At 43.4% G+C, this 14,975-nt stretch overlaps 1 protein-coding gene across 2 annotated transcripts in view; it reads right to left on the bottom strand.

The window, feature by feature from the left end:
• FRMD4A (FERM domain containing 4A) overlaps positions 1–14,975 on the bottom strand; it is a 736,083-nt gene that overhangs the window by 637,541 nt on the left and 83,567 nt on the right. The gene's annotated exons all lie outside the window — the stretch shown is intronic.

Raw genomic sequence — 14,975 nt, 5'->3', positions numbered from 1 at the left:
TAAACAGAGAAATTAACTATTTTTTGTACTGTTTTAGTTTTGTACTGAAGTTTTCCCACAATAGAATGGTGAATTTTTCCACCACAATTCCCCCATCAAAGAAGACAGTCCAAGGTGTTTGAACCCTAGGAATCAAGACTCATCCTGCTTACAAGGAGTTAACAGACTTAGTTTTTTTTAATGTAGGCAAAGAAAAGAGAGCTCTGAGGACTGGAAGAGAAGGAGCTGGCCCAGCCCAATCTCAATTTCCCAGGAAAGGAAGGAGGGAAAGAGGAAGCGCAAAAGGATAGCACTCTGCATAAGTGTGGAAATATGCCCTCTGTTCCCAGGCAGCTCCCTGGAGGCAGGATGGCAGGGAGGCTGGACACTAAAGCCGCAGCGTTACCAGCTGCAGTAAGGTCCTCCATGACTAAGCCTGCAATTGGGGAAAGACCTCTGTGAGGAGCTCCCTGCAGCTCTCCCAGTGCAGCTGGCTGGAGACAAGGGCAGCAAAGGCACCATGTAGCAGATGTAGCATGGCAACAATGGTGTAGCTATCAGTGTGCTTTGATTGTAAGCAACAAAAGCAACACAGGTGATTAAAAAAGAATAAAGGGTAGCTCACACAATTAAAGGGAAAAGTGAAAAACTAGGTCTCTAAAAGGATAGAAATCAAGGCAATTCAAGATATCTAGATAACCAGCAATGTCCATTCTCCATGGAACTACTCCTGGGATGTTTTCATTCCACCTATTTTCTGTTCAGATGTTGAGTACTTGGCTCTAATTTAAACTCCCAGAAAATTGAGTGTACTTGGCTTAGTGGTTCCATGCCTCCCCTTTGGCCAAGGAAAAGCAGACTGGTTAGTTGACAAACCCACCATGCAGTATACAACTGATGGGGAGTCATTTCCCAAATAAACATGATAGGTTGTTTGCTAAAAGAAAGGAGCATGCTGGAAAAACTACAGGTGTCCACAATGGCTAGGACCCTATGAGCCAAGGAAAAAGCCTCTTCCACTTGTTGCCATAGCTATGTAGAGCCAGGATTTTTATATGACCCAGTGTCATACAGAGGAGCCTCCTAATGATTGATGTTTGCTTTGTGATCTGCTGAAATAATGGCATATTGAGCCAGTTTTATCTCTATTTAGAAAAATAGAGCAATGAGACAACTCTTGGGCCCAAACATAGTAGGGTAAATTCATTCCTCCTACAGCTGCTGGTGATCTGTTCTCCACATTCACTTTATACCCTTGATACCCCAGGAGGTTAACCTATGTAGGCTGCATATGGCTTCCCTTGCACTCTGGTTTCTGGCTGGGTTGGGTCAATGAAGGGTAAGAGGTTACAGGAAAGGAGGAATATGAGGCGAGGGTATTTTTCACCAATCCCTCCCTCCTAGGTGGTCAGGGAGTGGCTGCATTCCTGAACTGAAGGTCACAACTCTGGACTGATCTCTGGTCATGCAGTCTCCTTCTTACAACAACCAGGGTCTCAGAATGGTGCCTTCTCCTTATCCCTTTGGAGGCCCAAATAGCTCCAACTCCCCAAAGGATACTTCGCCATCCCTTGTTCCTACCCCTTCACCATCACCACCCCCAACTTTATAAAAAGTCCATTTAACAAACCCTCTGCAATTATACCATTGGACTATTCCATCTGTTTCCTGCAGGACCCTGATCGATATACGTCGTAAAAACAAATTCAAGTGAAGGGATCAGGAAAGCAAGTGTGACTTGTCAGGAAAGCCAGTGTGATTCAGTCAGTTACACCCTGTTGTCAAATGCAAGTGCCAGGGCCTCCTTTTCCCAAGATGAAATACGATCTGAGCAGCTGCAACAGCAAATTTATATCTAGCAGAGAGCTTAGAAAAGGTAAGAGTGAAGCTTTCTGTGCAGTTTGTTCTTACAAGAGCAGGGGGCCAAAAGTCACAATAGCCCCTGAAAACCCACCTCTATACCGCACACAAATGCAGGGTCAGCCCATCTGCCATTGGCCCCCTTAAAGAGAAGGTGAAAGACGGCAGCTGGGTTTGGGCACAACCACAAGCTCATACTCCTCCCTCGCCAGACCACATAAATGCCATTGCCAGAGACCATCCCTAACACCATTGGTTGCTGTGGCTGTGCTAGGGTGATGTGAAAGGTGCATGCCCCAGTCACCATAGTGGGAGACAGTGGCCAGACCACACACATTACATATGTGTGAGTGTGTACCAGTGCCAACTAGCAGCATGTGTTGTTGATCCTACTTCGTAAGCGCCCAACAGTCAGCTGCACCAGAGGAGAGAAAAACGCATTGCTGATCAGAGGTAGATCTGGAGGCAGAATGCCATGTGGTGCTATTGTTAGAATTGCAGCCAGTCCCAAGAATAGAACTGGGAGAACAAAAGTGAGAGCAAAGGGAAGCAGGCCCTGGATGTTCCAAGAGTTACCTTCTGCCTCTAATATGTTGAGAAGACAGACAAAGCAATGGTCTGGTAGTTTCTCCTATGGATTGGAAAATAGCTAATAAAATTTATTAGAGCTTTTGAAACCAGAATGCTAATGCCATCTTCACAAATGGCAGGAAAGGGTTAAGGAGTCAAAACCCAAGACTAGCAGAGGGCAAGGAGTAAGAGATAGGTGATATTTAATAATACAGCAAAAGAAGAAACTACACACAAATTCTGAGATGAAGAAGTCTCTCTAAATTGACCTGGAAGGTTTTCTCTTCCTGACCCCAGCCATAGCAGTGGAGAAATGTCCTCTTACCTTTAATAGATGCCTCAAGCTGGCTCACTCAACATTCATTCCTGCTTCTATTGTGGGCCTTCCCGCACTGCAGACTCAAATGTCAAAAACTGCACTTCTCAGACTCTCCTGCATCCAGGTAAAGGAGGTTTGGACCTCAAAATATTTTTCTGGGGCACATAATGTAACCCACATCAGTCCTTTTTCCTTTGGAAGAGAGGATTGCAGCTCACTCTAAAATCTTGCTGTAGTGATGGATATGTAGTTTGGTGGTTGCTGACTTAACCAAAAAACATTTCAACTTCCATAATGTAACCCACATCAGTCCTTTCTTCCTTTGGAAGGGAGGACTGCAGCTCACTCCAAAACCTTACCATAGTAATGGCTATGTAGTTGGGTGGATGCTGAGTGAACTGAAAAACATTTCAACTTTCACTCAGTAGAATGTGTCTTGTGTCTCAACTTATCCTTTTGCTGCCTTTGAAGCAACTCAGACCTTCAAAAGCCCCTATGGTATGCCAGAACTCTACACTGATAACTAAAAATACAATACTGACAGAATATAAAGAAAAATTGAATGAATCAAGGGGCTTGCTATGTTCATGAACTGTAGGACATGATATTATAAACATCAATTTTTTTCCCTAATGAATCTATAGATTTAATGGAATTCCAAACGAAATCCCAGAATTTTCCTTTTCTTTTTTTTTTTTTTCAGAAATAGACAAGTGGATCCTAAAACCATCATGTAAATACAAAAGGCCAGAAAGAATAAAAGCAATCTTGAAATAGGTGGAAAAGCTGCACAACTTTCCCCCTTGGACATTAAAACCTATTACACACTACAGTAATTAACATAAGAATAAAGAGACACAAGAATAGAGAAACTAACCAATGGAACAGAAAGTCCAGATGGAGCCTTATAAATACAGTCCCATGTAAACATTCTCAGGCAAAGATTTCTTAAATGAGACACAAAAGATACTGAACTTAAAAGGAAAATCAATAAATTGGACTGTATTAAAGTTAAGAAATTCTACTCATCAAGAGTCATCATTAAGAGAGTAAAAAGATAATTCACAGAGAAAAGTTATTTTCCATACATATATCTGTCAAATGATTCATATTCAGAATATATAAGGGATTTTTACTAATCAATAAGAAAAAGACAGATAACCTGATAGAAAAACTGGCAAAGACTGGATCCCAATGCTTCAAAGAAGAGAAAATCCAAATGGCTGGAAATGTACTGAAAGTGTTCACCTTCACTAGTCTTCAGGGAAATGTAAGTGAAAGCTGCATTGTGAGTCACTCACTACATACCCACCAGAATGGCTAAAAAAGGACAGGCAATATCAAGTATTGACAAAATTTATGAGCAAGGGGAACCCTTACATACTGCTCAAGACGATGTAAATTCATACAATTAGTTTGGAAAACCATTTCAGTGTCTAGTAAAGTTGAACATCCATAAACACTTCCGGGAGTCTGGTAATACTCTGGACCTTAGTCTAGGTGTTGACTTCAGGGAAATTCATGAGCTGCATTCTTTCCTATGTGTACTTTTCTTTACAAATATTCTCCCCAAAAAAGTTTTATTTTTTTCCTTCCATAGCTCTCTTGGACACTGTGAAGCAAAGGCCCATAAACTTGGAGGATGTACCTGAATGGTTATGAATGAGGACCTTGGAGCCTAGAGCAACTTCCTTAGGTGTCCCAATTTGGGTGTCCCAAGAGGCAGACCCTGAGTCAGGGATATCTAGGAAGTAGACCCACGAAACACTGATAAAGGAATAGAGAGGTGAGACAGAGGAGGGGAGGAAGCCAATAAAGGACCCATTATTAAAACAGTTGTAAAAGCAACCAGAGCTCAGTCCCAGAGAGTACTCTGGGAGACAGTGAACGGCAAGAGAGTCAGCGTTTTCTCACTAACTCCCTGTCTGTCATTGGTTCATAGATGTTCCCCAGCCCGTTAACTCTGCAGCATTTCTGGCTGCAGAAAGAAGCCAGAGTGTGTCTCCAGGACCAGGAAGAAGTGTTCAGGCAGATTCTGTAAGCAGCCTTTATTGTATAGAGAGGAATGCCAAGGGATATAGGTACTTCACAAGGAGTGTCTGCTTCAGTCTGGCATTTACATCACTCAGATCCACTCAAACCATGTGCTCAGTCTGCTGTATCGTTAAGATGGGGGCCACTCACAATTAAAAATAAGAAAGAGTTTCAGTGTGAATGTTAGTGAGACAAGATGCAACCTCATCGCAGTTGGTCTCAAAACTAATTGATTTTCATCTTCTCCCTGCTCCACCACCCGTTCTAGATTCCTCTCATCCTTGGGCAACATTTCTGCTGCCCAGTTTACTTGCAGGGGTTGGGGTTGGGGGCAACCCAGGTCTTCATCCCTAAAGGGATCTGAGCCCCTGGGCACCATGCCCTTGTCAGGCTATGGTTGTCACTATTGTCTATTTATAGTAATCACCAATCATGGAAGCACCAAGAAATGTCTGGTGAATTCCCTGGGTTCTAGACATATCTTTTCCTATCCCATTATGTAGGAGCAACCCTATCTCCTTGAAATAATCAGGGTCAATTAGCACTAGTACAGTAACTCCTTTGCCTGCTGGACTTCTGAAAGGAGAAGCCCAGAACAACCAGGAGATGGCCATACCTTCAGATTTAGTAGTATCTTTTCCAGGCACACCCTAGAAGAAGAGGCCTTCACTCCCAAAAGAACCTGAAGTTGTGGGGATAGAAAGGGAATTCCCCAGTGGATCACTAAGATCGACAACAACAGAGGGGCTGATTCTACATCCACTCTTGATTCTATTTTTTGAAGTCAGAGCAACACATAACAGTCATTGATTCAAAGTACATATTGCATCTTGAAGGAGAGCACCTTCAACTCTCAGGGTGCCATCTCCAAGCTAGCACCTTAGCTGCCACTTGAAAGGACCATACCAAAATGTGGGCTGGCAATCTCTGGCCAATTCAGTAGTATAGCAGGACCAGTGGATCCTGGGTCACTTCCTTTGCATTAAAATTGGCCCCTTGTTCTAAGGTTACTCAAGACCCCAGGACAGTACATCAGATACCAGGGAAGCCCTTTGAGAAATGCAATGTCTGAGGCACCACAGGAGGCAAATGCAGACACATATCTAGAATATATGTCCACAGCAATCTGGAAGAATTGATGAGTGTATTTTGCAAAAATATTAATGTTATAAATGACAAAACAGACTGTGGAAACATTCTAGGTAAAGAAAACTAAAGGGACATGACAATAAATGATACACTTGATCTTAGGATCCTATACCAGAGGGGGCATAAACTATAAAGGCCAATATTGGAATAATTAAGAAAACTGGAATACTAATGGTAGAGTAGATACAAGGACAGAATACGTGTCAAATCTACTGAGGTTAACCATACAGTTTTGAAGAGAAGATTTTTATTCTTAGCAAATAAATATTGAAGTATTTAAGGGTACATGGCAGTGATATAGGCAAACTACTCTCAGGTGATTCAGGCAAAAAATAACATTATGAATAGAGAGAAGAGGGTAGGGGCAGAAAAGGCAGAGAGCAAATGATGAGGCAAATGCCAACAAACGAGGTGAATCTGAGTCCAGAATATACAGGTGCTCTCTGCACTTTTTCTTGCATCTATTCTGTAATTTCAAAAATTATTTCCAAATGAGAGATAAATTAGATCCTACTTGAATTTAGCAAACAAATGCTCACAGAAAACTTACTACACTCCAAGCCTGGGAGATACAAGTGTAACAGAGACCTAGCTACTGTCTTTCAGAAGCCTCTGTCTGGTGCAGAGGGAGCAACAGCCAGAGTTGGAAGAGTTTGTCTCAATTAATCTTGCATTCATTAGGACCAAAATTCTGCCTTAATTCATAGCAATAGACATGATCCCTCTCCCATTTTATCAACCCATTCTCACTAGCTTAACCTCTTGAATTGTCCCTATAACACCTTATTACATGTGGTCAATAGCACCTCCCACATGCCAGAATCCTGTCTACCCCAAACAACTGGGCTCAGCACATAGGAGCCAAGCTTGTGGCCCGGACTTGAGAACCACAGTCCATTACAGCCTCTGCTGCCCACCTGACTTCCAGGCTAAGCAGAAACCAGAGAGCTGAAAGCAAGGGCAGGTGATTCATCTGGACATCTGAGGCCTCCAGAGGAGAAGCTGTCTGCAGGAAGACTGACCTCCCCCATTTGGATCTCTGGGCTGGCTCCTTACTGTGCTTCCCTAACTTCCCTGGGGCCCAGTTATAAGAAAAAGAAATGCTCAGATCTCCCACTCAATTCATTTGATTCTTAAAGGAAACCACCTTGCTTTAAATCCAGACTGTTGGATTTGTCTTTATTGTGGTCATTACCAAGAGGTTACTAGAAGCTGAATAAATCAACACAAGGTGCTATCTCCGCCTCTATTTTGGAGTGGTGTTTTACAAACCAACTCTAATTACATGCCCTGTCACGCCTTAAAGAATGAGGCCTTTTTCAGTCTCAGCAAGTGATGTGACTGGGTGTGAAACTTGAAATAGGCATTTGTCAAAAAGGATCATTTGCTTTAAAATAGGGTTTGCCACAATGATGCTGTAGGTACTTAAATCATAATTCACTTTGCAGACAGCATGTTTAGTCTAACATACTTTAGTCTTTCCTAAAGTAGAGGTAGGCCTCAGCACTGGTCCCCTCATCTGTAGGTTGGATTCAAAGCCATCTGGATCTTGAAGGTGCTCATCATGGCCAGTGGAGCCTGAACTCTGCAGATTTCACTATCACCTGGTACATTTTTCTGAAGAGGATAATATTCTGGACCATCCCATTTGGTATAACACATCATGATACTTCCCTACTGTCAAAATTTTAGAGCTCTGTTTCCCCACCTGCCACCCACATCTTCACTCTTTGACATCAAGGTACATCTGTTATTAAGGGAAATATAAGCATACTCATTGTGTGTACCATGAAAACATGTTCCTCCTTTTAATCCAAGACCTACTTAAACTTTGCCAAAATTCATAATTATCAGGGGTTATAATTTCTCTTTGTCATTCTTCTGCTCCCACTACCCCAAATCACAAGTGAAGATAAGGACCTGATGTGATGGTTAATTTTACATGTCAATTTGGCTAGGCTGAAGGCTACCTAGATAATTGGCAGAATATTATTTCTGGTTGTGCCTACGAAGGTTGTTTCCAGAAGAGATTAACATTTGGATTGGTAGGCCAAGTAAAGATAACTCCTCCCAATGCAAGTGGGCATCATTCAATCCATTGAGGGTTTGAATGGAACAAACAGGCAGAGGAAGGACAAAATTCTTGAGCTGGGATGTTCATCTTCTGCCCTTGGACACTGGAGCTCCTGGTTCTCGGCCTTGGGACTCTGGGACTTACACCAGTGCCCCCACCCCCACCCCCACTTCTTGTTCTCAAGCCTTGGGCCTTGAACAGGGAATTATACCATTGGCTCCCCTGGTTCTCCAGCTTACAGATGCAGATTGTGGGACTGTTCAGCCTCTGCGATTATGAGAGCCAATTCCCATAATAAATCTCTCTATAAAGAAATCTCTATATATTCTCTTGGTTCTGTTTCTCTGGAGAACCCTAATATACCTAGGCAGCCCCAAGTATTGTATGTTGAATGTTGTGCTTTCAGCGACGGCTGGTTCTTGCTGCTCTTCAGTCAAGTTCCACTCAGGCTGTGACAGGACACAAGCGTGGCTGCAGAACAGCAATCCCCACCACAGTGACTGTCACAGAGCTGCTGCTTTTGGTTCCACCACGACTTTGGCTGGAGAGCTGCCATATCCCAGATGATGTCAGAGCACGTTCTTAAACACATCCTTTTATACTCCATGCTAGGGGCACCTGGGTGGCTCCTGTCATGATCTCAGGGTCCTGGGATATTGAGCCCCAATTAGGACTCCCTGCTCAGCTGGGAGCCTGCTTCTCTCTCTGCCCTTCTTCCCTACTCATGCCCTGTGTTCTCTCTCTCAAATAACAAATAAAAACTTTAAAACATATAAAAATAAACTATGGTATCAACCCACATTCCTTTTTTTAATATGTATATTTTTTTATTGGAGATCGATTTGCCAACATATAACACCCAGTGCTCATCCCGTCAAGTGCCCTCCTCAGTGCCCATCACTCAGTCACCCCATCACCCTGTCCACCTCCCCTTCCACTACCCCTTGTTCATTTCCCAGAGTTAGGAGTCTTTCATGTTTTGTCACCCTCTCTAATTTTTCCCACTCATTTTCTCTCCTTTCCCCTATAATCCCTTTCACTATTTTTTATATTCCCCGTATGAAGCCATATAATGATTGTCCTTCTCTGACTGACTTACTTCACTCAGCACAATACCCTCCAGTTCCATTCACGTTGAAGCCAATGGTGGGTATTTTTCGTTCCTAATGGCTGAGTAATTTCCATTGTATACATAGACCACATCTTCTTTTTTTTTTTAATTTTATTTATTTATGATAGTCACACACAGAGAGAGAGAGAGAGAGAGGCAGAGACATAGGCAGAGGGAGAAGCAGGCTCCATGCACCGAGAGCCCGACGTGGGATTCGATTCCGGGTCTCCAGGATCACGCCCTGGGCCAAAGGCAGGCGCCAAACCGCTGCTCCACCCAGGGATCCCCACATCTTCTTTATCCATTCATCTTTCGATGGACACCGAGGCTCCTTCCACAGTTTGGCTATTGCGGACATTGCTGCTATAAACATTGTCAACCCACACTCCTAAACATTTCATTTCATTGCAGGACCCATCTGCACACCTTAAAAATAACTAAAGGACCCTGAGAACTTTTGTTTATATGTATCATACCTATCAATATTTTCTATAATAGAACTTAAAACTGAGAAATATTTTAAAATAGCTACTTGTTAATTTAAAATATTAATGAAAATTTTCTATTATCCAAATGACTATATTTTTCAATCCAAAAATATGTTTTATTTAATATTTATTTAATATTTTAGTTTTATTTATTATTCAGTTTTATTATAGTTTCACATTTTTTGCAAAAACTATTAAATGTCTGGATTAAAAGAAAACAGCTAAATTCTGTTTGCTTCTGCATTCTATCAGTTGCCATACCACCCATTACATATCTTCTAGAAAACCCACCATACACTCATGGCAGAATGATAGAAAAAAAGGCAAATATGTCCTAGTATCATTGTAAAGAATAATTTTGTCTAGAGAACAGGTACTAAAGGTTCCTGGATTGGTGCAAGGACTCATCAGCTAACTGGGGTTACGTGCCTTCTACATAGTAATGTAATACTAGTTATTATCATTATACCTGTTTTATAGATGAAAAAACGAAGAAAGGTTGAACAATTTGCTGAGAGTCACAATGATAGAAAGTAAGTCATATAATAGAAAATGGGTCATAATAAAAATACCAAAGTAATTTCATCAGAATTTGAATCCAAGTCTTAACCATATGGGATACTAGATATTTTCCATCCCTGCTCTTTTTCTCCATCATCAGGTACTAACATGAAGTCAAGAAAAGGGAGCTAAGGTTGAATGTTCTTTAAAAGAACATCCCTTAGAAAGAAGGGTGAGGGGATCCCTGGGTGGCTCAGCGGTTAAGTGCCCGCCTTCAGCCCAGGACGTGATTCTGGAGACCCAGGATTGAGTCCCGCGTCGGGCTCACAGTGTGGAACCTACTTCTCCCTCTGCCTGTGTCTCTGCCTCTCTCTCTCTCTCTCTCTCTCTCTGGCTCTCATGAATAAATAAATAAAAACTTAAAAAAAAAGTTCTTAAAAAAAAAAGGAAGGGTGAATTGCTAGTACATCATCTAATGTAACTAAGAGACCATGACCAACATGACCAATGTATTAATGTGTCATCTGAAGATCCACTTCCCCACCAAGGCTGGTACTGCACATCAGCCTTAGGATGCTCCAACTGTAAAAGATCTTCTTTTTTTTTTTTTTTTTTTTTTTTTTTTTTTTTAAAGATTTTATTTATTTATTCATGAGAGAGACAGAGACACAGACAGAGGAGAAGCAGGCTACTTGCAGGGAGCCTGATGTGGGACTCGATCCCGGGACTCCAGGATCACACCCTAGGCCGAAGGCAGGCGCCAAACCGCTGAGCCACCCAGGGATCCCCTGTAAAAGATCTTCTATGTGCTAACACTACACCCAGATGTAACAGATGAGTCAGCAGAAACCCGTGGATACTACTGGAACATCAGATTTCCCCTCGCGTGGCTTCCAAATGAGACACTTTGAAAAATTAGTTGTGCAAACTTTCTACTTATTTGCTCCTCCTTCAACACCCAGTAGCTTCCCAAGGGGCGACCAAGAGCCCTGAAGCGACCAGAAGCTGCAGCAGGGCTGGTGTGGCTCTTGGCATGCTGAGAGCATAACACAAGGGAATCCTCCTTCCCTTAGGCAGCCATAGATGACTTCTGATGCCCTCTGGATATGTTCTTCCCCTCAGGTTCCATCACTCTCCTGGGTCCTCTCTCGCTCTCCTGGCTTTTCTTTCTAGTCCTCTTCATGGAAATTCACAGAATTTTAACCTTAGATCTGATGATCCCAAGTTGCCACCTGTGGCCTCAACCTCCCTGTGAGCTTCAGATATGTGTCCCCAGGGGAGCACTGAACATTTTTCTTCATCTCTTCCACATGTACCCTAGTTGTGACCAAAATAGTTCTCTCATTAACTAGGCAGTTATCAAGGTATGAGGGATTTTAATCTTCCCATTCTGTCCAAATGCCTGTGACGATCTTCTAATTGAAGACTTTCTCACTCGCGTGAACTGTCACAGTAGCCTTCTAACTGGCCCCCTGCCTCTGATCACTTCCTTACTTAATGAATTCCTCATGAGTTCCTACTAATGGCCAGGCACAGCCCCAGTGGACAAAAGCTTATACTCTTGCCCTCTTTCAGTTCACCATCTACACTGCAAGTGGAGTGGGCTAGTCTAAGGCCTTTTCTGCCTGAGGTAGTGTAGGAAACTAGTCACGTGTATGGGTTTTGGAGACAAATCCCTGCTGTTCTGATCACTGACTGCATAAACCATAGCAGGTGGACGTATTAGTACTTTGGTTTCCTCCTTTGTAGAATAAGAGGATAGTAATTCCTAACTCATGAAGTTATTTCCAGAATTAAATCTGGAAGCAGTACATTATAGAACACATAGTGAGTACTCACTAAATGGCCATTATTATTATTACTGGCTACTTAAAACCCTTAAAGAGCATACCATCACCAACAAAGTATTCTGAACTCCCTAGAATGGCATTCCAGGCTTGCCCTCCCCCCTCCATGCCCTCAGCCTCGTCACCTCCCTCTATGCCACAATCACAGTGCCCACCCAACCCTGTTGCTCTCGTAAACCAATCTCTCTTCTTAGAATGCTTATCTCACCTTTGTCTTGTATGTCCTCTCTTCCCTCAGTGCTCTTCCTATGTGGCACTGAGCCTGAATGCACAGGTACTGCTGCAATGTGGTGAAAAAGACGACATGTGTCTAAATTGTCTTGTTGGTAAAGAGATGCTGCCCCAGGACCACCAAGTGCCCCCACCTCAACCACCCTAAGTTCCCTCACCCCACGCGGCTCCTTAGCCAGAGTGGGGTTGGACAGTGGTGAGGGAAGTGACTGCCCTGATGACAGTTCTGGCACTCAGGGGAGCAAATGTCCTCAAACTTCTAGGCAGGAACCCCTAGGGCCCCCAAGGACACAACTACCAACTTCTAGCCACTGCGTCCACTTCACCTGTCCAATGAGGGAACTGTGGCCTCCATGGGACACCCTATAGGTTGATGCATGCTTGGACCAGCATCCCCATCCCCAAATCCCCAGGATTGGTGCTATCCAATCACTTAGCAGGTCACACTAAAGTTGCCTGTTTGCCTTCTTCCTGTAACCAAACTGGAGACAGGGTCAAGATAAGGAAGTAGTTTAATCCACCTGCATACCCCAGCACCAAGCTTATACTGGCACATCAGCAGCACTGGTCAAAATAATGAATTCCCTGTGAGCTGGCCAAGCTCTCTTCCTCCATTTAGGTAACTGAGAGTCAGCTGCATAGACTCCAGAGGCAGATCAGAAAAGGGAGCGTGCAGATATAAGGTCACATGGTGCTGCTCATGGCTCCAGCTCCTGCCCTCCCTTTCTGAGGATAGAACACCCTTCCCGACAGCTGCTTCCCGTCAACTGAGCCCTCAACATGCCACCCACACAGCCAGGCCACCAAACGGAACAGGCCCAGCACCACATCATTAATCCTAAAAAGAAATAAAAGCCATCCTCTGGTGCTGAGCTTTCTCCTTCCCATCCAATTTAAATAATACTGTCTCCAGGCTTGTTGGCATATTCCATTTTAATGGAGCCCAGTCCCCTATTTTAGGGATAGATAGAGGTATCTGCTGTTTTCAAATTAGCCTCCAGTGCTTGTCATTAAGTCATCGAATCTTTCCCTGCCAAAACTCAGATACCTTTAATGTTGAAATATTTCCTGTTTTATTATCTCCAGTAAACAGCCAATTTCCCCTCAACAGAATTAGTGTCCAGTCGGGGATCTGCCCTCCAGCCGAGCTAGCCAGCTGTGCTCCTTCCTCCTTCACGACGCTCTGCCCGAGTGCCTTACCAATAGTGGAGGCCCCCCATTCCTGACCAGCTTTGATGTTCACAACTGCGGCTCCCTGTGAGCAACCTGCAACTGCCCATGGGATTTTTAGGGAGACTATCATAGACAAGCTGACTGCTATTCATCAGGCTTCTGTTATTCGCAGGGGAGGGAAAAGTGCTTTGGTGCCAGACAGAACAGAGTTCAAATCCTATCCCTGTTGTTTACCGCCTCTGTGACCTCAGGCAAGTTGCTTATCCTCTCTGAATTCCAGTCTCTACTTCTGCAAAAATTGAGTTAATTGTACCCACCTCACGGACTTTTTGGTGTAAAGATTAGACAAGATAACCTACATATAAAGTGTCTGGTACATAATAGGCCTGAGTTAAATACTAGTTCCCCTTCCATTGCTTCTCAACTAGAGAGGCATTAACTGGTATAACCAACATACTACTGAGAAGGTTAGACTCTTACTCAAATTGAGAGTCTCTGGTACATGCTGCTTAGTTAACAGGTGACACAGATGAGGCCTAGACACCAACCCCCTCCTAAAACACAAGAATTTGTGGCCATGCAAACTCTCCTCCTCCTTCTTGACTATACAGTGACCTAGTTCCTCCGTTAGAGTTGAAAACCTTCACATCCACCAGAGAGATTCTGCTTGAGGCCTACCATATATGGTTGCACAGGCTGTGCACTGCACAATTAAGGAAGTGCATTCATACAAAAACTAAGTAAATAGCACCTCTGGAATCTTGATACATGGATTCCCTGGGCTTTTCTAAGAGGAGAGGGATACACCTTCTTTTCTTAGATAGAGCTAAAAAGAGGGACAGATAGTTCACACTGGCAGCCAGGTGTGATGCTGCAGAGCTGACTAGAATGCTGGCCTCAGAAAACAAAGTGGAAAGTGAGTGGCTTCTGATAGCTACTCAGCCAGGAAAGGGCCAGATTGTAATCACCCAATTAGTAAGCAGTTATGAAAATTCTACTCTGAAACACCATGATAGACCGTTGTAGTAATGGATCCTAATTTTTTCACACCTCCCTGTCTCCATGCCTTCAGGCATCTCCTCTCACATTCGCTCTGGGGTTGGCCCTGGGACTTGCTTTGGATAACAGGACAGTAGAAAACTGTGACAGAAGCAAAGACTAGAGAATGCTAATGCCTCTCTGTAATTCTCAGGCCCTTGCAACCAGTGTGTTAGCAAGCCCAGGCCAGCCTGCTGAGGATTAGACACCAATGGAAAGGGACTCCAGTCAGCCAGGGATCCAAGGTAGGGTTGTGACAAACCAGCCCTCCCCAGCTGGCCCTCTGACTGACCACAAAAACGTGCGTGAGCCCAGGTGAGATTGGCAGAGCCCAGGCTAGACCAGAATTGCCCAACTAAGCTGAGTACAAGATGCCAACTTGCAAAATGATGAATTCCATAAATAGTTATTACTTTAAGTCAATATGCTTTAAGGAAGTTTGTTATGCAACAAAAGCTAACTGATGCAGGTACATGGTAGGCTTTGCAGAGGAGTCCTGGGACTGATAAGAAAGAAATTACAGAGCCCATAATCCAGGTGAGGAAAAAGAGTTGTGCATACAAAGAAGCACATTGGATTATAGTTAATAGTCAAATGAGGT

The sequence above is a fragment of the Canis lupus genome, chromosome 2 (genome assembly GCF_011100685.1).
Source record: "Canis lupus familiaris isolate Mischka breed German Shepherd chromosome 2, alternate assembly UU_Cfam_GSD_1.0, whole genome shotgun sequence".
Taxonomy (NCBI): Eukaryota; Metazoa; Chordata; class Mammalia; order Carnivora; family Canidae; genus Canis; species Canis lupus.
Note: the sequence above shows the minus strand (reverse complement) of the source record. Positions and strands in the feature narration are given on the sequence as shown.